Raw genomic sequence first — 24292 nt, 5'->3', positions numbered from 1 at the left:
GAGGTCAAACATGAAGTCATCCGTTTCCTGTCTCCACACTAAAGGTCTTTACACACCAGGGACGTGACGAATAAACTGCACGAAAATGCGAATAATTCGAAGGCGAATTTTGACGCCTCACATCAAGTGCGACGCGATAAATTATTAAAGGTTCTAAAAAAAAAATGTGCCACTGGAAAAAAAATTGAATCAATATCACCGTGTGACGGTGACCGAACCATTTTAAAAAGCAAGACAGAGCTAGGGAGATTAATTTGCTTGAGTTATGGTTTCATGCAGTTTTATGTAATGACAAAAACGACCAAAACTGGTGCTAATTGTATGGTATAAAATGAAAAGGAACTATTTTTTCTTGATGGAATCGTTGATTTCATAGAATTAACAACCAGAGGTTTTTGCTTAACAACGGTGCAAATAGAACTAGGCTACCAACCAGAGTTTTTGTATAAAAACGGTCCAAATAGAACTACCAACCAGAGTTTTGCTTGACAATGGTAAAATAATATGCCCAAACGGCTGCGGAAAAATATTTCACTTTCAGCTGATTTAGTCGATAAAAATCAATAAATATTAACATAACCATATATAGCCTAGTCATTGTTGGTAACCCGTTGTATAAGTGGAATAAACCCCTCTGGGCTGTCCCGTTATTGGAAAATAATGTATGGTGGTTTAACATTACATTAGCATAGTTGGAAGTTTAAACAAAGTCGTTTTACGTAGATTGTAAGCTTGATATAAACACACCATCATCATACTGAAGTTCATTGAAATCGTTGTCTTTGTAGTTCTTTTCCCTTTTATCATACAAAACGGAGTTCTGTGAAACAAAGACAATCAAACCATCCGCTATGTTGAATGTTTTGAATGTGAATGTGTCAACAACATGCATTTTGATTGGTCAGATGTGTACATGTCGGAAGCGAAAAATCGACCTTGGTCCGAAAAAATAAAGGCCGTAATATTGCTCAGCGAAATTCAGTCACTGATGTGAAAGCTTGCATTGACTGGATACAGGTTTGAAAAATATTATTAACATGCAAATTAATCGCACAAAAAAAAACGCGTCTGGTGTGTAAAGATCTTAAGCCTAACACTTTCAGCACTGCTCCGTGTGTGTCTCTGGTGCCAACATGTGGTCAGCTGTGCTCTCCTCCCATTTCTTCTTCAGCTGAGGAGAGTTAGTCATCCACTTGCAGAGGTCAATGCCTGCGGCCAAAGGCATTTGCTTAGCAGTTGTTGTCACAGAGTAAGCCTCTTCAACATTACGTGAACTTGCAATTAAATTTATTATTGAAAAAACTGATGTGCTATAGTTTTGCTCCATCTGCCTTATCATGGATAGAAAGCTACCAATCCAATAGAACTCTCAACAAAGAGTTGCAGACAATATTAGAATGGGTTACTAGCAATAAACTAGTTTTAAACATATCAAAAACTAAGAGCATTGTATTTGGTACAAATCACTCCCTGAGCTCTAGCCTTCAGCTGAATCTGATGCTGAACAATGTAGCTGTTCAGCAAGTAGATGAAACAAAGCTTCTTGGTGTTATTTTAGATTGTAAACTCTCATGGACAAGGCATATAGATGCTCTTGTTGTAAAGATGGGGAGGAATATATCTGTCATAAAGAGGTGCTCTGCTTTTCTAACACCACACTTGACCAAACAAGTCCTGCAGACTCTAGTTTTATCACATCTAGACTACTGCCCAATGAAATGGTCAGGTGCAGCAAAGAAGGATCTAGGAAAACTACAGCTGGCTCAGAACAAAGCAGCTCTCCTGGTTGAAAGTTGAGGAGAGGCTGACAGCATCACTCCTTGTTTTTGTTAGAAACATTAATGTATTGAAAATTCCTAATTGTTTGTATAGTCATCTCACCAGAGGTGGGTAGTAATGCGTTATATTTACTCCTTTATATTTACTTAAGTAACTTTTTGAATAAATTGTACTTGTAAGAGTAGTTTTAATGCAACATACTTTTCACTTTTACTCGAGTATATTTGTGAAGAAAAAATGTTACTTTTACTCCGTTATATTCGGCTACATTCCGCTCGTTACTTTTATTTTTTTACCTATTTTTTATTCAATGCACTTTCTGTTTGTTTCATTCTCTGAGAGAGACTTCAGCCAAAGAGGCTGACTGGTCTTTGCTTTGGCTCTGTCACAGCCCCAAATGACTACGTTTCACCAATCAAATGTAGCCAGTCACAGCACACAGAAGGATGAGTGGATGACAACAGCGGGTGATTTGTAGGAGGCAGAACACCCCTGGCCTCACGTTTAAACTATGTTTTACTTACAGACTACCAAAAACAATAGTTACATTATGCGCTGCCTTCTTTGTGTGCCTAAAATGTGGACATTTCAGCCTACAAGAACTCAACTTCGAACTTGAGAAAACGTGGCGGTAAGTTGTAGGTTAGTTTTGGCTGTGGATAGCTAACTATCTGACTGAGTAGTCATATATTGTCTTGGACAATCCGTTTGTGAAATATGCACGCTTTTGTGATGCCTCGGTACCTTCCAAAATAGCTGTGTGTACCACACGTGTTGTTTACGGCGTTGTCGCCCTTTTTAGTACAGTCTGGCTTGATTGACAATTCATTTATTCAGTAGGTGAGAGTATAAGCATGTATAACATGTCTAATTTTTCTTTTGGAATAGCGTTTTTTAGGTCAGTGTAACCGAAAATTTTCTCATCATCGCATTCACTTACGCATTCACTCTGTGGTAACAGTAAAAGATGCTGCACCTAACTAAACGCGGTCAAGGATTATTCGTAATTTCTTGGGAAATACTATTATTATTGAGGACTTCTGGGCATACCTAAACCATATGTTTGCTGATAGACCTAGCTGACATCGTTTTCTGGAGCAAAACAGAAGCGGATTGAACTGTATTGTTGATTCACTGTCTCTGTCTCCATCTGCTGAACATAGATAAGATTTCATCATTGCTATGTAAGTAGGCTATTATTGCTCAAAATACTTCGGTTATATACGTTATTTTTGAAATTGTGTGTGTTTAAATAGGTTAGTGGTATTAATGTGGATATTTCACACTGTAATGTAAGCGTTAATTAGTAATGTAATAGTTTTTGTGAAGCATGCAACAGTCATGACATGAGAGCTGGAACATTGCCAAAACGTGGTGGACGGTTGAAAATTGTTTTCATGTCGTCCCATTCCCATACAAAAAACATAGGAGAGTACAGAGTTTTAGTGTTGTCTTTGTATGTTCCCAAATTTCTGCCATTTTAAGACGTTACCATAGCATACAAAACGTTTGTTTACGCTAAACAGGAAGTTCTGCATATTCCGCGCAAGGCATCATGGGATTTTGGAATATTGTGGATAAGTGCATCATAAGGCACAATAATGGTGCTACAAAGCATTATGTTTCCCACATAGAAAGTTTCTGTTTGAATTTGAGCAGGCTCCTCTTTGTTGTGATGAGTCTATTTTAATGGATACATCCCCTGTGGCCTCATTGATATTTTTTCTGTCAACAGAGGGTTCAACCCAACAAACTGACGAGGTATACAGACTTAATAGAGTCCAACAGAAAGCAAAAATCCTCCTTTTCTGACGAACCTCCTGTGTATTGTTTTATTTAAAGGAATATGATTTAGACCATATTTGAATTGGCACATGGCTATTTTATATTTTGTTTATTTCTATTGGACAAGCATTTACAATTTTATATTATGGACATTCGGATTTTTACGTTCATCTTGCTCTGCTTATTTCAACAATAAATCAGATTGTATGAAGTAACTCAGTACTTGAGTAGTCTTTTCACAAGATACTTTCTTACTCGTACTCAAGTAATTATTTGGATGACTACTTTTACTTCTACTTGAGTCATTATTATTTTAAAGTAACAATACTTTTACTTGAGTACAGTTTTTGGCTACACTACCCACCTCTGCATCTCACATTCAGCTCTAACACACATACCTACCCCACCAGACATGCCACCAGAGGTCTCTACACAGTTCCTTAATCTAGAACTCAATCAAAGCAACGCACAGTATTGTATCGAGCCATGGTTGCATGGAACTCACTTCCAGCTCAGATTACTAAAGCACACAATGGAGCAAGCTTTAAAAAACAAGTGAAGCAACACCTCATGGCCCTACGCCTGTAACCACATTTTGTACACTTTTTTTAATATATAGGAATATCAATATGTATATGTTGTAAGGTTTCACTTTGTATGTATATTCAGTGTTTATGAATTCAATGTATATTAATATATATGTGTCTATGAATAAGAATATATATAGTAATATATTTTTGAGAAAGAATATTGTTAGTTATACATTTTTATTTTTATTTTGTGTGGTTGTTTTGTCTGTAAGTGTCTTCTCTGTTGTGATGTTTTTGTGTGGACCCCAGGAAGAGTAGCTGATGTTCTGCATCAGCTAATGGGGATCCTAATAAAATCCTAAATCATCTACATAGAGTGACTCTCTCAGTGTCTCTACAACTTGTGGTTGTTCCGTTTCATATTGTTTCAGGTGCTTCCTTATTGTAGCAGCGAGCAAGAATGGACTTGGGGATGCTCCAAACATCACTCTGGTCATCCTCAGCACGAGCAGTTCTTCAGCCGTTTCACCATTTGGTGGGCCTGTGAGCCACAGGAATCTCACGGCGTCTCTGTCCCTCTCTGCTACGGATATCTGCAGGAAAGCCTTCTTGACGTCTGCCATGAAGGCAATCTCATGTTGTCTGAACTTAATCAGGACATTGAGAATATCTAGATTCAGGTTCGGTCCTGTGAGTAAACAGTCATTGAGGGATGGGCAGCCATCTTCATGGGACGAAGCATCAAACATCACTCTCAGATTTGTTGTCACCTTGTCCTCTCGGAATACTGCATGGTGAGGTAAGTAGTATTTCATGTTGTCTGCACTTGCGTTGTCCTTTGGAACGTCGTCTGCAATGTCCTGTTGTATGTAGTCATCCACTACTTCATTGTATCTGCTGTACAATGTAACATCTTTCTTCAGTCTTTTCTTCAGATTTTCAAACCATTTCTTGGCAATTCTATAGTTGTCTTGGAGTTCTGCTCTTTCTGGTTTCCATGGCAACTCCACGTGGTATCGTCCATCTTTGAAGGTTGTTGTTCTCTCGAACATCTGTAGAACCTCTTCTTCTGCTGGGTTCTGTGTTTTCTCGCTTGTGATACCCAATTTCCCAGAATGCATTCCGTTGCTTGGAGACAAGTGTGTCTTCAAGTGGGATGAACATGCATGTTGCCTCGGCGACACTTGACATGGACACTGGTCCCTGCACAGACCATCCAAAGGTGCTCTCCAATGCAACCAATGTCTCTGTCAGTCTCTCCACTCTGCCTGATACTATTTGCCAGTAGTAGTCCGCTCCTATCAGAACGGAGAGCTCAGGATCATCATCATTTCCTGGGAAGTCTGCTAGCTGCAGTCCCTTTCTCTTGAGCTTGTGTTGAATCTGGTCAACAGGAGCCTTCATCACCGCTGAGCACACCTGCGGGGTTTCTATAGCCTCTATTTCAATTCTCTGCTGGGTGTCCCAGACATTCTCCAAGACGACTTTCACTGTGTTGCGTCGCAACATTGCAGGGACAGAGGAGCTAAATGTGTGAAGGGTGAGTGTCTCCTGTCTGATTACTGGTAACTTCAGGCTCTTCACAAGGTTTTCATGGATGAAGCTTCTCTGACTGCCTCCATCTAGTAAGCAACGAGCTATCTTCCTGCCCAATGGGCCTCCCACCCATGCTTTAGCAGTTTGTAGCAGCACAGTGTTCTGTCCATCTGGTTTCATCTTCACTGAATGAGGAATGACTGAAGGAACAACAGCATCCTCAGAAACAGTGGGGGGCTGCACCTCACTTCTTTTGTCGGTGCACACAGCAATGTGATGTCTTCTTCCAGATGTTGCACATGACACATTCTTCACAGAATTTTGCAATGTGTTTCTGTCCTAAACACACAAAGCGTCTTCCCACTTCCCACTTCAATACTTGCGTAGTAGCACCTCTGATGGTACCCCGCTTTCGTTTCATTCTTTCCTCTTTGGTCTGACGCTCGTCTTCAGCCATTCCAGCAGCTGCGGCTGCATCTTTGTTTAAATCCCAAAGGCTCATAATCGCGGGTTTCAGCACCAAAAAATGTAGTATAACTACCTTCAAAATAATAGCAGGACGTCGGATATGAAAAAGAAAGCTTTCGTTATACTGAAAAACAGTTGACGTACATTTTGTACTTACAAACAATAAAACAAGCGCTAGGCTATTCACTTGGCATTTTCGTCTCAGTCGCATATATATTCACAAAAGAAAATGGAAGCTTTTTTTTTCTTTCTGCCTTCCAGCCGCAAGGCATTCTGGTACTTGCAGTTTTTTAACCATTTGTTAGCCAATACAACAGAAAAATGCAGCTCGAATCAATATCAATCAAACGTAATACAAATGAAATGTATTTCTTTTTAACTCATTCTTTTAACTGTAAATAATATAGATATACTTTTAACAGCTTTCAATGAATTACAATAAATTAACCATGTAACCTATTAAGTTACAACATATTGTCTTGGACAATCCGTTTGTGAAATATATGCGCATTTGTGACGCCTGGATACCTTCCAAAATAGCTGTGCGTAATACCACACGTGTTGTTTACGGTGTTGTTGCCCTTTTTAGTAGTCTGCCTTGATTGACAATTCATTTATTCAGTAGATGACAGTATGAGCTTTCTAACTATGTATAACATGTCTAATTTTGCTTTTGGAATAGCGTTTTATAGCTCAGCGTAACCAAAAGTTTTCTCATCACCGTATTCATTCACTTACGCATTCACTCTGTGGTAGCAGTAAAAGACACTGCACCTGACAAAATGTTATCAATGATTTTTCGTAATCTCTTGGAAAATACTATTATTATTATTGACTTCTAAGCATAGCTAAGCCATATGTTTTCTGATAGACCTAGCTGACATAGTTTTCTGGAGTAAAACAGAAGCGGAGAGAACTGTATCGTTGATTTACTGTCGCTGTCTCTATGTACTGAACACAGATAAGATTTCATCATCACTATTTATGTATTACTGCTCAAAATATTTCGGTTATATACATTATTTTTTAAATTGAGTGTCTTTAAATAGGTTAGTGGTATTTTATAATGAGGATATTTCAAACTGTAATGTAAGCGTTCGTTGGTAGTTTAATAGTTTTTGTGATGCATGCAACAGTGATGACGTGAGAGTTGGGACATTGCCAAAACGTGGTGGACGGTTGAAAATTGTTTTCATGTCATCCTATCCCCATACAAGAAAACATAAAAGAGTACAGAAATACATACAAGCGTTTATTATTACACATTTAGGTACTGTACTGCATTTTGGGACAATGTTTTTGTATTCTTGTTTAATCTGATATTAATGTTTAATTTGAAAATGTTGCAACAGTGAGTTTCTTGAGTCAAAACAGTTGATTTGTAGTGAAATACGTGAATATGTTGTGATTTACAGCAATGCATAATTTAGACATTTGGAGACATTTAGACATAACTTAGACAATTTATACCTAAATGTGATTTGGAGAGGCTGTGTGCACTGCTTAGTTGTTGCGTTATAGATCTTTAGTAGTTCTACATATCCACATTTGGATTTTATGAACTTCTGGTCAAGATGTTTTTGATCCAGGACATGTATAGTTTAACCTGCTGTATATGCAATCTCTCAGTATTTCACTTCAAACTAAAAAAGAGAAAATTCATTTTTGATTTTTTGCCTAGACAATTGCATCTGTGGCACTTTATTTCTTCCAAAATTATGAATATAAACTAATTTAGTATTGTAAATGATACAAATATCTTGCTTCATTTAAGACATTTTTCAAGTTCACATCTGGAGTTATAAAGCTTTAAATAGGGTACCTCCTAAATGGGCAAGGATTAGCCAGATTTGGCATGTGAATAACCACCTACTGAATAAATGAACTGTCAATCAAGCCAGACTGTGTGCTGACCACTAGGGGCTTTGCGCTTGTTAATAGCTAAAGCTAGGGCCGGAGGATTACAAGGGCATTTTTATACATAACTAGGCAGGGCGCTGCCAGGGATTTTGGGCCCCATGAAAAGATATCACATTGGGCCCCACCACCACAGGCCACGCCAACCCTGTACAATTGCTGTAACCACACCTCCAGAACCCAATCGACCCATTCAAAGCTTTAAATAACTCTACCTTTGCAGGCTTGCAACTCTCTTGTAGTCCAATACTTACTGTACGATATTTACTGACAGAGAGCTGTGAAAACATAACACCGTGCAGACATGCATGCAACATTCTGCAGACAGTGGAATTCACTATTTGATGCAAGACTGATACCCTCTATAAGAAATGTGCTAAAGGCCATCTTTTACAGTCTAAATGTAATTTTAATGATAAAATTCTTGAATGGAAAATTCTCTTAACATTAATGAATAACTTAAAATAAATATGACTTAAATATAACCTCTTCAATTAAAATAAATTAATACTATCATCTATAGAATAATATAACAAACAAAATAATAAAATCAGCAGCAGATTTTTGAACTAAGTATACATACCAACTAGAAAATAAGCAGCTGTAAAAGTGGAAATGGAAAATAAAATGGAAATGAGGTCTGATGGTGGCGCTAGAGGAAAGGTCAAGTGGTCACCAAATCAATAGGTTTCTTCCACTTGGGGCCTTGATTGTGCAAAACAAATTTTATGGCAATCCAGCCATTACTTTGAGATATATCTTGTTCTCAGTCTGTTCTCAGTCTTGTTCTCAGCCTGTGAGCAAGGGCCCGTGATAACTGTTAAGTGTATTAACAGTTATCACTGGCCCTTGCTCAGCCTTACTCACCAAGAGCCCAGCGCTGAGCATTCTTGCTAGCAAAGTCACTAATCAAGTCTTTGAAGTCAAGCTTTCTAGCCAACTGACTTTCAATAGACAGCATGGCAAGACTGCAAAGCCTGTCCTGGGACATATAGTTTTTTTTTTTATCACCAGCAACAGTCACAGGCAGTGTGCAAAATATATGTAAAGCAATGCAAACCTCTCCAAAAATGCTTTGCAGCCACATCTTAAAAATTGCAGTCAGGAGACCAAGAGGGGACAAGTTAGGGGGAAAAGTGGCAGCATATACAGTGTTCAGGTGTCTTCATTTTGAAACTCAGGTGTAAGATCTCTGGAATACTTCATGATCAGTGGTTGGCATACAGAAGGGACTTTATCCTCACTAATCTGCCCAACTTTCAGAACAGCAGAAAATTCTTCTACAATTTTTGCAGTGGTGTGGAACCTAGTGTCCAAGTCACTTATGATGTTGTCCATAGCAGTAAAAAACACTGTTCCAAAACACCGTTGCTGCACTGTCCTGAGCTGTCTCCTCTTTAGAGGTCTCATCCTTCTCTTCCTTTTCCTCTGGCGGCTGTGTTCCTTGCTAAATTGCGGTGCTACATCCATTTGTGCAGCAATCAGTGTTGCCTCAGACAGGAGAGACTCCCATCCATCTCTAAGAGCCTGCATCTTTTCCTTTAAGGTTATGATATTGGGTACCTCTGTGTCAAGTGAGATTTTTCCTGACTGGAGAATCACATTCTTCAAAGCATTGCAGTACTTTCAGCCAGACAGTGAGGAGGACAATAGCATTGAATGACATGAAGTAGTTCTTCAGACCACTAGCTTCTGATCTGGCCTCACTGGTGAGACTGCATGTCATGCTATCAAGGGCCTTGATGACTCAAGGTAGGTGTTTTGCTACAGGTTTAACAGCGTCAATCCTTGCACTCCAGCAGGTATTGGAGAGGCTATGCAAAGAGCAACCTATTTTCTCTTTGTAGATGGCCCATCACTCTGGGCTGGTACTAACAAGTGTGTAAAGGCGATTGATGCAGCCAAAAAATGTTGATACTTCTGGGCTTGACTCTGCAGCATGCACACCTACAAAATTTAAGGTGTGGGAGGCACAAGGTGAAAATGTAGCCAGATGATTTTTCTTTAATATTTGGGCTTGGACTCCCTTGACTTTCCCTGACATGTTTTCCCCGTTGTCATATCCCTGCCCTCTGCAATCTCCGATGTCTAACCCTTGGCCATGAAGCACATTTTCAATCATCTCTGCTATCTCACTTCCTGTCTTTTTGTGAAAGTCCTTGAATTCAAGAAACCGTTCAGTGATCTCCCAGTCATCTGTTTCTTTGTTATAACTCACATATCTTATGAGCACAACATTCTGCTCATTATGGCAAATGTCTGGCGTAGCATCACAGATGACTGAATAATAAATAGCATCCTCCCTTCCTTTAGAATTATTTTCAAAACTCTTCTGCCACATAATTCAATGAACTCATTTTGAATGTCAGAGCTCAGATAATGTGTCAGCCTGGTTCCTTTTTTTGTCTCTGATTTTTTGTAAGTGCTCATTCAGCAGTGGATTGTAATGAGACAAGAGCTCTAGTGTGCCTAGGAAATTACCATTTTGGATGTCATCTAGGTCTTTGGTTTTACCCCTGAAAGGTAAATTCTTTGATGCCAAGCAACTGACATCAATTCCACTAACTACCATTACAGATTGTTGCAAATTCTTCCACTTCAAGTAGCAGTCTCTGTGTGCCTTATTCCTCTCATGGCTTGGGAATTTATCATACATACAACGCCACTTCCCATCGGACATTTTATATCTATGTTGACTGTTCAGTGCACTAAGGGAAGTTCTTTTTTGTTCATGGGAGGAAAGCAAACATGGGATGCAATATAGTGCATTAGTACTTTTGCTATGAATTACCCAGTCTCTCTTCACCTTTTCTCTTCCATTGGCTGCATTAGTATACTGCAAGTATTCTAGGAATGGCTTTCCCTCTGAATCCTGTGGCATTTCTAGGTCTTCATCTCTTGTGGCCAATTTCCTAACAATAGTCTCGCTGTCCATATCAGTTATTTTTGCTGGCCACAAACCTGGGTCATCTGATTGAAGATTCTCTTCCTCTGAATCTCTTCCACATAACTCGCCATCTACAGCTTGTTTTTCAACATCCTCACTCTGTCTGTCTCTTTCTGTGCACCTTCTCTCATTTGCTCCATCCTCATCATCTGCATTGATAATACCGGCACTGTCTTTCACCTCTTCCTCCACTTCCACACTCCTCCCTGACAAAACTGTATCACTTGAAGAGGGTCCTGGATCTGTACGCATATGATAATATATCCTATAATACAATACCATTTGTAATAAAATCATAACCAAAAATTCAGTTACTACCATTTTGTTGACTTAAATTAACTGCATGCACCACGAAAAAAATTAGACAGCACTGAATCCTGCAGAATATTGACCCAAATTACCTGCAGTTGCGTATCACCACCACTAGATGTCAGTAAACGACCATATTTCAGTCTGCATCAAAGCCATGGAGACATACCTTGGCCATATGACTTGAAGGTATTATTTTAACATTGGCTGTCATTTTAATACAGACTGAGTCACTCAATGCTTCAAACTGTCCAGCATCTAATACAGACTATAGGCTGTTTTTGTTTCATATAATGATCATTATTGCGAATTATACAATGACAATCGGGGTGGGGGGTGGGGGGTGGGGGGTCAACTTTTTCTCCAGGGCATAAAGGGAACCCAGCACAGTGCAGGCGCATGCTTCAGTGAACTGAAATCTTACAGTTAAATTAAAATGAAATAATAAACCCTATATTCAGGGTTCCTACACATTTTTTCACATTTTACATATTTGACATCTGAGTACACATAGCTAGATGTTTATTATGTAAATAAATGGTTTTAAAATCCAACTGCTAACATGGATGTTACATTCTAACTATGTATGCTATTATGTTGCCAAATAATTTCCAGAAGATAGTAGCTAGGTACGGTAGCTCATACAAATCAACATCAAATCCAGACAAGTTCAATGCACAGCAATTCAAGCTGCAATGCTATAACAGTACAATGTTATTCAGATTTTGTCATGTAAATTTAAATAACTGTATACCTTCAACCTCTACAGTAACAGAAGGGATGTTCATGTACAATTCACCAGGGAACTAGAAAAGAGAACTAAAGTCCATTGACTTTGCTTCATTGGCTGTTAGATGGAGTAAAACATATGAACACACACACACACACACACAGGTCTGACCTGTACTGCCATGGCTAGGTTATACCCTAAAAGTTTCTTAATTTCATTGATTTTCTTGTGTCTTTGTCATATGTCATTAGCTCTTGTTCTTTATCTTTTGCAGCTTTCCTGAGGGTATTTGATTTTGTAAGCACAGAGATCTTGTCAGTGGCTTTTGCTTCAACTGCAAGTTCATCTGCATATGTCAGAATTGCATTTATGTTGGTCTGAAGCTTTCTTCTCTTCATCTTGAGTTGGTCCACCTCATCCAGTACTACCTTCCATTTCTGTGTTTTTGTGTGCGCTCCCTCTTCTTCTTTTCCTCATCAAGGTACACATGGTATCTCTGTCTGGCACAGCCAGCAGACTGTAGTAGTTCTTTGGTCATCCCTACATAAGCTACCCCCACCCACATGGTGCAGGTGGTCTACTATGACCCGCTGGGCAATCAAGGTTCTCTCCTTCATATTTGCGACAGTGATGTTCTTATTAACAGAGAACCCTCTTTCCACAGAAGCCTGGCTATGGGACTGCAGGAGAACCTTTTGGACGATTTCCCACAGATCTTTGAATGGATGCTGTTTGGCCAGCTGTGCAAGGAAGAAGGTGTCCAGTCTGGAGTGAGCACCAGTGGGCCACTGTGAGGCATCCTGAACAGGTTGAGGATTGTGTCACACTTGTTCTCTCTGATCTGTCCAGCACTAGAGATGATCTGCAGGCACAGCCTCAGTTGTTTCTCACAAAGGTCTGGCTTCTTTTTTATCTTCAGTGTATCCAGCCATGCCAAGTTTCTCACCAGTGTGTACCTCTGGGGGCATTTCTCCAGCAGCTTTGTCACAGCTGTGACAAGGAACTCCTTGGTCTCTTTTCTAACTGTGAGGACATCTCGCTCAGAAATCTTCTTCCTCACCCTCAATTCTGAAAGTAGTTTGTCTGCAACAAATCCTATGTTGATAAGGGAGGCATCTTTGTGATTTGCTTGATCTTTGAAGTCTTCTGAGAAGAACTTCAGTGGAGTCTTCACCCTCTTAAGTGTATCATCTGTGACAAATCTCTGGAGAAGGCGATACAGTGTGGTGAAAAGATTGTCTGCCAGGAAAGGTAGCATGGGCTTATCAGTTTGATACTTTATTAGAAAAGGCTGAGCAATGGAGAGGAAGAGGTTGGCTTTTACCAAAATCATAGGGTCAGTGCATGCCTTTTCAACCGACTCAAAAGACTTGTTTTTTGGATGTGGTACTTTAGAGGCATTAACATTAGCTACATATGTCTGTATCTGTGGCCATATTGTAATGGCTCTTTCTAGCACTGTGACATTTTCTAGCCATCGATGTTGACAGTACCTGAGAGGGAAAACAGTTGAACCTGTTACTTTGGCGTAATCATCACGCCTGGCTGGGGAGTCCTTAAAAAGCCAATAAAGACTATTTAGAGTGTGTTCAATGTCCCAAGTGGTTGTATTGCTGCCAGCTTTAAATGCATTGTGCATTGTATGTAGTCCACAACTCCCTATGTTGAGGAGTTTTGAGCCAATCTCCTCTTCCAAGTCCCTGGACAGTGTGTCGAACAGCTTCCAGTTTACATTCGGTCCATCCATTGATAGCTGCAACATGCCATGAATCCCAACAGTGTTGCAGTTAATGCCTAGTGGTTTGTAGAGGTCATCAGCACATGCATGTCTGAGAAAAAGCTTGTGCTTACACAGTCTCCATCCCAAAAGCGTATGTGCACATCTAGTTGTTTTGACTGGAGGGGGCGGTTCAAACTCTCTTCAAAAAGTAGAACGTAGTTACTACGTAGTTCGCTTTTGACAAAAGTAGTGATGAGAAATGTGGTGCAATACCAAAGGTTGTCAGGTAAGCTGCTTTGTCATCCCCACAGGTGAACTTGGAGGCAATGTTGCTGTCTGAAAACATAAGATGAAAAAGGTAACCCTTTCCAGTACAGCTGTTGAAGGAGCCATGCTTCTCCATGACATACACTTCCACAGACAGAATCTCTGGCCCACTCACAAAGGTCCTCATTGAGCTACTGGATGTAGCTGCAGCTGTGACACTAAAAAAGAAGAACAAATTTGGCTTATTTGGTGGAGTACAAACATTTTTAAACTTAAATAAATAGCTTCACATCTAACAATTATGAACAGTTAGACACCAGAATACTCACTGAATTGACATCATAGATGATAATATGTCATATGATAATAGATGGCATGTCAGTGTACTGTGGTGTAGCCTACGTCATAAGATTATTAATTAAAATGTTAATGAGTAGTACTTTACAAAAGTACCGGAACTTTTGGGGTGGGGCGCAAGCGCTGAATATTTCTGATTGGTCGACTACTCGCAGTATTTTATTTCAACTGCCATTTTTAAAAATCTGCAGCCGCAAACCGATTTATTTTCATAATAACTTGAATTTAAACTTGTATGTTATGCGGCGCAGTAGCCTACTTTTGGTTATAACCTGCCAACGTCTTGGAATTATAACGTGTGCTCTTCTGTTCTTTTCTTGCTTTAGTATTCGTTTTATAAAATGTTAAGCATTCGTGCTGGGACAGCATATTACGTACCAAAACATTCAAACGGTTTAATTCGGTTGCTGAATATTTTCTTCCAGATTTTCTTTGTTAGCCCGTTATAATTGACTCAAAACGTTTGATACAGTTATGTCAGGTATGCGGTAGTTCTGCGTAATTTACATTGGTGATACAGTAAAAGCAAACTGGAAATCACCTTCTGCACTTTTTGTCAGGGTAAAATAACAGGTTAATTCTAGTAATCATCCCTTTTGCTTTTTCAGACTGCCATAATTGTAATCTGCGATTCTTCAATTCCACAAAAAGACCAGGAAGACTATGGACTTATTTATGGTGCATGGTTCGCATCTGGAGGGCATACTTCGCTGCTCCGCTAGCAGTAACTTTGAAGGAAAGCAAACTGCTAATTTAAATTTTCATGCAAGTCTGAGTTTTCATTCTATTTATTCTTGTCATTTTGCGATTAGCCTATATGGAATTGACGATGAGAGTCGAAGTAATCAATTCAACAGCAAATTGTTTACGACGTGTGCATGTTTTCGCATAAAGACATAATGAATGTGTTTGAGAAGATTAATAAAACAGTTACAATCTGACTATTGGCCTGTTATATCCTATTTGTTGCATAACAACGGTCCAAGTCGAACTACCAACGAGAGTTTTGCTTGACAATGGTAAAATATGCCCAAACGGCCGCGGAAGAATATTTCAATTTCAGGTGATTAAGTTGATAAAAATCAATAAATACAAAAGTAACCATATATAGTCATTGTTGGTAACCCGTTGTATATAAGTGGAATAAACCCCTCTGGGCTGTCCCGGTTATTAAAAAATAATGTAGGCTACTTTGGTGGTAGTATGGGGTTACAGAAGAAATCATACGACAGATGGACCGACGACGACGTCACTTTTTCATACGTCAGTGGACTAATTTGCTTAATCTTCGCGGGACTTTAGACTGCGGTGGAAACGCAGACAACAATGGGCTGAAGGAACCTTTTAGTTCCTTGAAAAGTAGTTCCTGGGACTAAAAGTTCTGGGTACTTTGGGTGGAAACGCGGCTTTATTTCACTTTGACCCATAAGCTGTAGTGCAGATAAGCCCAGTAGTTATAACGCACTGGCGCCAAAGGGTGGCGATATAGCACTACAAATTAAGTGCCTTCACTTCAGCTAGATCATTTGGCTAGTAAGCTCACCAGCCACTGCAGAAGTGGCTGATTTGACTACAACTACTACTACGGCAGCTGCAAATACTCCACATTCCCACTAGCAATGGCTGTACACAACGCAAAAAATTAAACCATGCCATGTAGCTTACTCACTGACACTATATAGGCAGCTAACAGATCCATGCATTCAAATCATTATCTGGGTGCGGTACTGCGGTGATTAGCTGACGTTAGCTTGAGTTCGTCAGCTTTCTAGACTTCCAGCTAACATTAGCTAATCATTTGAAGGCTAGACTGACTAGCTCAAATTCTCACCGTTCATCATTTGGTGCGTTGGCGGGTTCATTACTTGTTGTGGTCTGTCTCGGTCTCACGTTGGGTTGGGCCAAAAACATTGTGACTCTGGGTGCAGAGGATGCTGTGACAAGAGTGCATTTGCCCTTGCATATGGCTTACAATTGCAAGTTACTCCCCCGTGTTGGAGATGTCGAACGATTTTACACAAAGTTTGCATCTAGTTTTCTTTTCCCATTTGGAATTCTTAGCCAACCAGGCTTTATATTTGGGATTGTCAAACCAGCCCTTGGAAACCTTGCATTTACCCATTGTGGCCGTTCAGTCTACACTCCTGTGCAGAAAGTTGGACGACGTTCCAATGTCAAACATCTCTGCCCAAAGAGGAAGTACACTAACTGGTGCTACCTATACTCGTATTATTTTCCCTTAACATATTGAATAAATATTATATTATTGTTCCCCCCATATTTCTTTAGTCTCTTTTATAAATAAGAATCGAAAATGAGTTGAAAAAAGTTAAATAATTTAATTTTCACGGCGTCTGTGCAGCCTTGTTTATTCACTGTGTCCATGGAAACGACGATGAACGCAGCCAAAGGTATGGTTTCCTTACGCAGGAAAGATAGTCCGTTTACTTTTCTGATAACTACATCACTGCATAACTCATAAATGTTCAGACAAGCTTAATATTTGGTTATTTGTGATGCTATGTATATATGCAATTCAAAGATATTGCCGCATTTTCTTTCAAACTTTCAAAACTAATTTGGTCGCGGATGTCCGGATTTGGTGCAGTTATAAGGAACTGGCCCATGTGGAATTTCCAGTTCAAATCCAGTAGAAAATCCCAGTAGACGTCCAGTAGAAAACCATTTAAAAACCAATAGGAATTTTAACTGGTTCTTGTTGGTTTTTATAGGGAAATTGGAACACATTCTACTGGTGGCTAACTGGTTCCTAATGTAATGTATTGGTCTGGTTCCAGCTGAAAAAAAAAACTGATAGAAGTTGCTGGTCTCAAATGGTCTGTATTGGTTGAACTGGTCTCAAATGGTCTGTATTGGTTGAACAGGTCTCAAATGGTTTGTATTGGTTTTAGCTGGAGACAGCTGGGCTATTGAGTTCATAATGATGTTCCAGTTGGTATTTAAATGGATTAAATCCATTTCAATTGGTGTAACCTGGAATTATAGTGAATACATATATAACTGAATTTGATTTATGTTCTCACCGTTTATATCCACCACTCCCACACAGGCCCACAACACACACATCTTTGTATACTGTAACCTGTACATATACCTTGATAATAACAATTTAACAGAGAATATTGAAATAGAAGCAACAAGTAAATGCATTAGATCCTTTTTATTGATTTGTTAATGTCCATGATTTTTTCAGAGACATACTGGCCAATTTTACGGCTGCGAGCAGCCACCTCTGGTTCCAGCACACCTTTTTCAAGCAGCCATCTCTTGAAAGAGTCTGTCATTGGACATACAGAACATAGAGAAACAATCTCGCATAAGACAGTCGAAAATAGTAGCATTGGACTCAATATGTATAAATCAAACTGGTAAATACAGTTGTATGCAAAAGTTTGGGCGCCCTGAGCAAAACACATATTTTATTAATTTTTTATGTCAAGACAAGTAAATTCAACCACTGTAGCAACAAGACATTTAAAAATGAGTCTTTGTTCATATGTTTGTGTACTGTTACCTTTTATTTCATGAAATTAAATTAAACAGTAAATATGGTAAGTGCAAAGGTTTTGGCACTCTTCCACTTGTAGTCTCAGAACTGCATTAAACTCAATAGAAAAATCTATGGGTAGGTCTTAAACATGTGATGTACATGCAAGACTGCCTAAAATATCTCAGAACTTGAAGTGATCTGCTGAAATATCTGGCAAAGGACGGAGTGTAGCACAGTGGGTAAGGAACTGGGCTTGTAACCGAAAGGTCGCAGGTTCGATTCCCGGGTAGGACACTGCTGTTGTACTCTTGAGCAAGGTACTTAACCGAAATTGCTTCAGTATATATCCAGCTGTATAAATGGATGCAATGTAAAAGTTGTTAAATGCCTGTAATGTAATGTAATGTAAAGGTATGTTGCTTAGTTTTGACTTAGTAGGGTGCACAAACTTTTGCACATACCACAATTTTTAAAAAATCTACTTTTAAGTTCATGAAATGAAAAAGTAACACTGCATTAACATTTTGAAGAAACAATTACATTTTACTGCAGGGGTTATATTGACTTCTTTTCACTTCAAATATCAACAACATATGTATGTATGTAACTTCCCTAACTCTTGCATACAACCTTGCAAACACCTTTCACTGAAATAAAATACCAACCTTTAACTGCTTGGTATTTTTCAGGAGTGAGGGGAGGTTTGGCAACAGCTCCTTGGCCTTTGAGTCTGGACCCAGATGGCTACGGCAAGGTTCTTGCAGAACCGGGAGTCATTTTTGGCTCCTCTAATCCAGCTCCAGGTCCCTGCAGAAATGTAGGCTCCACCCCCAATATGGATCTAAGAGAACAGTAAAGAAAGATTGCTAGGAAAATTAAGCAATAGTACAAGAGAGGCAATGGTATATGGAAAATATACAACTGCTACAGGAGTTGTTGGCACGACTCAAAGCAGAGTGCCCTTAATAATTGTTTATGTAATAGTTGTTTATTTTCCATATATCATTTGCCTCGAGTGTAGCCTACTATTGGTTTTATAACACAGTTGCCAGCGATTTACCTGCGATTTTGACCAAAACGGTAAAACTTTATTTTCCATTCATGTCTATGGTTGCTAAGGAGGTTGCTCGTTTGTTAGTCGCTAGTTCCATTTCAAACCAAGCCACTCCGTCATTTGTTCCATTGACATTTTGCTAGTTGGTTATTAGGTCTAGAACTCTGCGAATTCTATGCCAAACAACATGAGTGACATCACTCCCATCACTACAGGTGACATAAGGCACACAAGAACACCAGCGTCACCACATTTATCCCATTTGCAATATAACTTGGTACAATCGTCACAATTATTTTGAAATAAATAATGACACTGAGGAACAAAGCTGATTACTACAGAATAATAAAATGTACCTTTCCATCTGGCCATGGAAGGGTTGTCTCTTCACTGGTCTGTGAGGTGCTGGTTGCACAGGTGTACTGCAGGATACTGAAAAAAAAGAAACCTTTCAATTTTACTGTGTTGTAATTAGCTATTGTCAAATTGTCAGAAGTTTCTTTTGTGGTAGCAGGCAGCAGGTAGAAAATTTACCATCGGTAGCCAATAGAAATATTTCACATTTACCCAAGTGTATTACATTGGTATGCATGTTGTGTGGTTAAATGTGTACTATGTTTAGTTTCAAAAAACAATAAGATGGTAGTAAGAATAAAAATAATATGGTAGTTTCATATCAGTTATAATTACTTCATTTAAATGTTTACTCACCCTCTAACACCTCTCCTTGGAGCAGTGTTTTGATGTTGCCCTGGAAGGACCGTAGGTAGCTTTTGTACCGGGCACACTCGTTTTGTATGTCTTTTTTGACTTCCAATTCTGCATATCTAGGGTTGCATGAAAATGGAAAAAGACAAAAGAATTTGTAACTTTCTCATATAATGGTAAAGAAGACTACTACCATAACTACACATCCAGAATCTCAGAGATGAGGAAAATACAATATTTTGTACAATTATCACTGGAAATGACAATGAAAATTTCCCAGTATAGACTCTGTTTATGTCCCAAGTACTTACTTCTGTTGAAGATCACTGAGCTCCACTGACAGTCGCTGTTTTTTCTTCTTTAATTGATGGTACCCTTGCAGCAATTCATCATAAATTTTCTGAGGGACCACTCCACCTTCGTCTGTGCAATCAGAATCCTAATTGCTTCAATGCATCTCTGGAGATATATGGCTTAGGCTACTTATGTCAACCTTGTCTGTGCCAATAAGTACGAGAGATAAGCAACAATTTGCTGTGACACCTACAAGTCATGTAAAAAAATCATACATAACAAAACTCCAGCTAAGTGTACACTTCTGTTATTGGGCATCTTCTTGGAAGTCCTACCTCATCATCTGAAGACAGCACTCTTCTTTTTTTCTTCTTCTGTACCTTCTCCGAGGTGTCCTATAGACAGGTAGATCAATCGGTAAACAGATCTGGGTAACTATGAAAACTAATTCACGTTACTGGACAACACATCGCCAACAGCTAACTGGCTACTGGCGCGAGATACTACATATCAAACCATCTCGTGCTACAACGAGCTAAACTAACTGATATATCTTACTGATGAATAAATTGTTTTATGCAGATTCCGGTGGTCTTCGACATATTTGTATCTAACTTACTTAGATTTTAAGTGTTCATAGATTTGGTAAATAAACGGTGTTTGCAGTTACATAGAGTAGCATAGTTGATTAATGTTAGTTCACTGGTTAATTTATTCTACATAATCAAAGATGAGTATACGTTACAACTCTCTAGGACACGTGACATAGGCTATCGCTAGATAAATGTCACGTGTCATTTTCTGTAAACTGTCTTTCAAGTGTTCAATGTAGTTAGCTAACGTTAAATATTACTTACCAGAAAGGAGCAAAACTTGGCCTTGGTAATAGGCTCCGTCATCCTCCCAGAACACCCAGTACAAGGCGTAACTTTGGGTTGAACATTGGGGGGTTGAGGTCTCCACCCATGTACGGGGGTCTGGGGGCATGCCCCCCCAGGAGATTTTTTTTGCAAAAAGGTTGTTAAATGGCTGTTTCGCATGAATGTTAAGGGGAAGAGACATACCAAAACAACATGATCTGCATATCCCTATTAGTGCAGTGGAATAGCATAAAATCATTCACTTTGTGATAAAAGCACCAAATTTGTAACGCATCAATTTGTTGTTCCAGTATTAGTAAAAATTGATATTTATCACTTCCTGAACAAAGATGTTCTGAACAAAATTCTGTGGTAATTTTCTGTCCCTGGTGTACAGATTTTGCAATATAACCTGTTTTCCTGTGAATGCCATGTAAATCATAAGTATGCATAAATGTACGCAATCTGGAAGCATAGCATTAAGGGTAATTCCTAAATTATTATTTGTTAACAATAAATAATCACTTGATATACCTTAGAAATAATCACTAGTCATACCTCATACAAGCAAGATAATCGCAACCAGGGTGTAAAATTAACACCCGCCAAATGCGGGTGATTTTCCGGAGTGGCTGGTAAATTTGTGAGGCTCACACCCTTCCTGTTTGTGGTTGAAAGAGCGAGGAGTTCGAAAATCTTTGTTACAGGCTAATATCGTGCTTTCAAGTGTGTATCGAGTACTATCTTGGGCTTTTGTGTTTAAACAAAACCTAAGTAAGCATCATATACTACTTTCTCAGGATTACTCGCCAGAGTAAATTGTAAATCGAACGAAGCGAACAACTAAAGAAAATACGGTAAGAGCGCATCATGGCTTCCATTCCCTGCACAGTTTGTTGCATGTTTAGTCTTAGCTCTGCTGCCAATTTTACGAGTAATGGTACTTGTACTAAGTGTCAGCTTAATTTAGAATTGGCACAGAAAATAGCTGGACTTTATATCAGATTCAGGAGAGTGAGACTTTCTTAGACTCCCTTTTACCCGAGCCGGATGCTAGTTTAGATGCGAGTGTTTCTCCGCCGCCAGTGTCCTCGCTGCAGGACCAAAGGTACCAAAGAAACATAGTTGTTGGCCCAGGGCCGCCGAGCACCACCCAACTCGCGTTTCCAACTGATATTCCCCACTCAGTAACACACCTACTGAGAAAGCCCTGATCATAGGGGATAGTATTTTGAGAAACGTGAGATTAGAGACACCAGGGACCATAGTACAGTGTATCCCTGGTGCCAGAGCCACGGACATTGAGGCAAATTTAAAAGTGCTGGCTAAAAGTAAACGTAAATACTTTAGGATTGTTATCCACGTCGGCACAAACGACATCCGATTGAAGCAATCGGAGGTCACCAAAAATAATATTATATCGGTGTGTGCAGTGGCTAAAAAGATGTGTCGGGAAGTAATTTGCTCTAGCCCGCTTCCAGCTCCTGGAGTGATGAGGTCTACAGTAGGCTATCTTCGCTAAATCTCTGGCTGTCGGAGTGGTGCTCATCTAGTGACATAGGATTTATTAATAATTGGCCTGATTTGTGGGGAAGGCCTGGCCTACTGAAGAGAGACGGACTCCACCCGAGCTGGAGAGGTTCTCGTGTCCTATCGAACAACATAGCTGCTAGTCTTAGTAAGGCCAGATCCTGACACTCCATCAGGGCGCCGGCCAGGCTGCAGGCTTCTAACCCTATGTGTTTGCCTGCTCGTTTCTTTATACCTGTGTCCCAGACATATGGCCATACGCCTCTGTCTGCAAGGTGCGTTTCAGAGCTAGCCAACAGAAATAGTATTTCAAAAGCCCCTTTAACTAATACTTTAAAACTAGAATCTAATATCTGTTATATTGAGACTGTGTCTGTTCCACACATCTATGCCAAACGTAAAGCTAACCGTGGTATTGATGTGGATAACATAATCGTCATAAAAACACGGCACGTTGCTACTAATAATAGTGAACCATCCTTAAAAATTGGACTATTAAATGTTAGATCACTTGCTCCAAAAGCAGATCTTGTCAACAAATTGATAATAGACCATAATCTCAATGTATTATGTCTGACTGAAACTTGGCTAAGACCTGATGAATATATTGCGATTAATGAAGCGTCTCCTGTGGGTTTCAGGTGTCACGTCCATCAGGCAGAGGGGGAGGCGTTGCAGCTATTTATCAGTCCTTATTGAGTCTAACGCCTAAGCATGGATATATGTTCTCCTCTTTTGACGTTCTTATTACTAACTGTGTACAGCCCGATCTAGCTAATAAAAGTGCTAGCGGGCAGTCCTTTTTTCTTGTGTCTGTTTATGGGCCACCTGGGCCTTATTCTGATTTCTTAAGGGAATTTGCTGAGTTTTTATCACACCTTGCAATTTCAGCAGATAAGGTCATAATTGTTGGTGATTTCAACATACATGTGGATAAAAACGGTGACCCCCTAGGAACAGCTTTTGCCTCTATTATTGATTCCATTGGTTTTGTACAGAATGTTTGTGAGCCTACTCACTACCGTGGCCATACTTTAGACTTAGTTCTGTCCCATGGTATTAGTGTGGTAAATCTTACCATCGCACCTCATAACCCTATACTATCAGATCATTTCCTCATTACGTTTAATATTAACCCTCTGGGGTCGAGAGCTCCGCCGGCGGAGCTCGACAAGATGAAATTAACTTTCGTTTCTATTTGGATTATTAACTTCACGTGCTGTTATCATACAGACGCAACAAAAACATTGACAGAAACCTTAGAATCGCGACTTTCCAATGCGTCCATTGGCAAATAATATGAATTGTTTTAAATGTGCTAAATTTCATTAATTAGATCATGTATGCTTCGTTAAACTTTACTCATTACTATGTGAATTTCGCTCAGCAGGAAGTCCGCCCAAATCGCATTCACATGTTAACAACATTATAATTAACCTCCATAGAAGGAGACTAAAGGAGGGGCGATGCGAGATCCATGTCAGAAATGCCAAGTCTGCGAAAGCGGGATAGAATGTCAAAGTGTCGCCTAATTCACTTCTTTTGAGGTGAACATTTCGTTTAATTATGGAAAATGGTCCGTCCGGAAGCCGACACTGATGAAGAGCGGTGTCATTTCGAACAGCGAACGGATCCAGCTGAGGATCAACTTCATGCGTAAGTATATTTCTTATGATCATATTGGTAAATATGTGTACTGTATTGCAACGTATCTGTGTGTTTGTAGGAATATCCAGCAATATGCGCGTTTGTAAATTCCCACACTACGAACGATTCGAACTATTGCATCTCAAAATTATAGGCTAGGCTCTCTGCGTCTGGTTGTGTTAGAAGTATCAGGTAGACTGTATGTTTTTCGATCATATTGGTAATAAATAGCCCGTGGCGTGGCTAAGATTCTAAAACTGATGTCCTCGCACAATCGATATTAGCATACTGTAAGTAAATTCGGGAAATAGCAATATAATAACCACTTAGCTAAACAGACCTA

General features: G+C 39.4%; 1 long non-coding RNA gene across 2 annotated transcripts; it reads right to left on the bottom strand.

The window, feature by feature from the left end:
• Positions 1 to 17521: 17521 nt before the first annotated feature.
• LOC135241869 (uncharacterized) lies at positions 17522 to 19874 on the bottom strand. Of its 2 annotated transcripts, none has more exons than XR_010326140.1 (4): positions 19690 to 19874; positions 19622 to 19636; positions 19267 to 19342; positions 17522 to 17643 (listed from the first exon to the last, which is right to left on the bottom strand). It is a non-coding gene; the product is annotated as an uncharacterized LOC135241869 (long non-coding RNA). The 2 variants fall into 2 exon arrangements; XR_010326143.1 differs by lacking the exon at positions 17522 to 17643 and adding an exon at positions 18542 to 18697.
• Between the last annotated feature and the right edge of the window lie 4418 nt (positions 19875 to 24292).

This window comes from Anguilla rostrata, chromosome 1 (assembly GCF_018555375.3).
Source record: "Anguilla rostrata isolate EN2019 chromosome 1, ASM1855537v3, whole genome shotgun sequence".
Classification (NCBI taxonomy): Eukaryota; Metazoa; Chordata; class Actinopteri; order Anguilliformes; family Anguillidae; genus Anguilla; species Anguilla rostrata.
The sequence above is the reverse complement of the archived record's forward strand: the minus strand, read 5'-3'. Positions and strand labels throughout refer to the sequence as shown.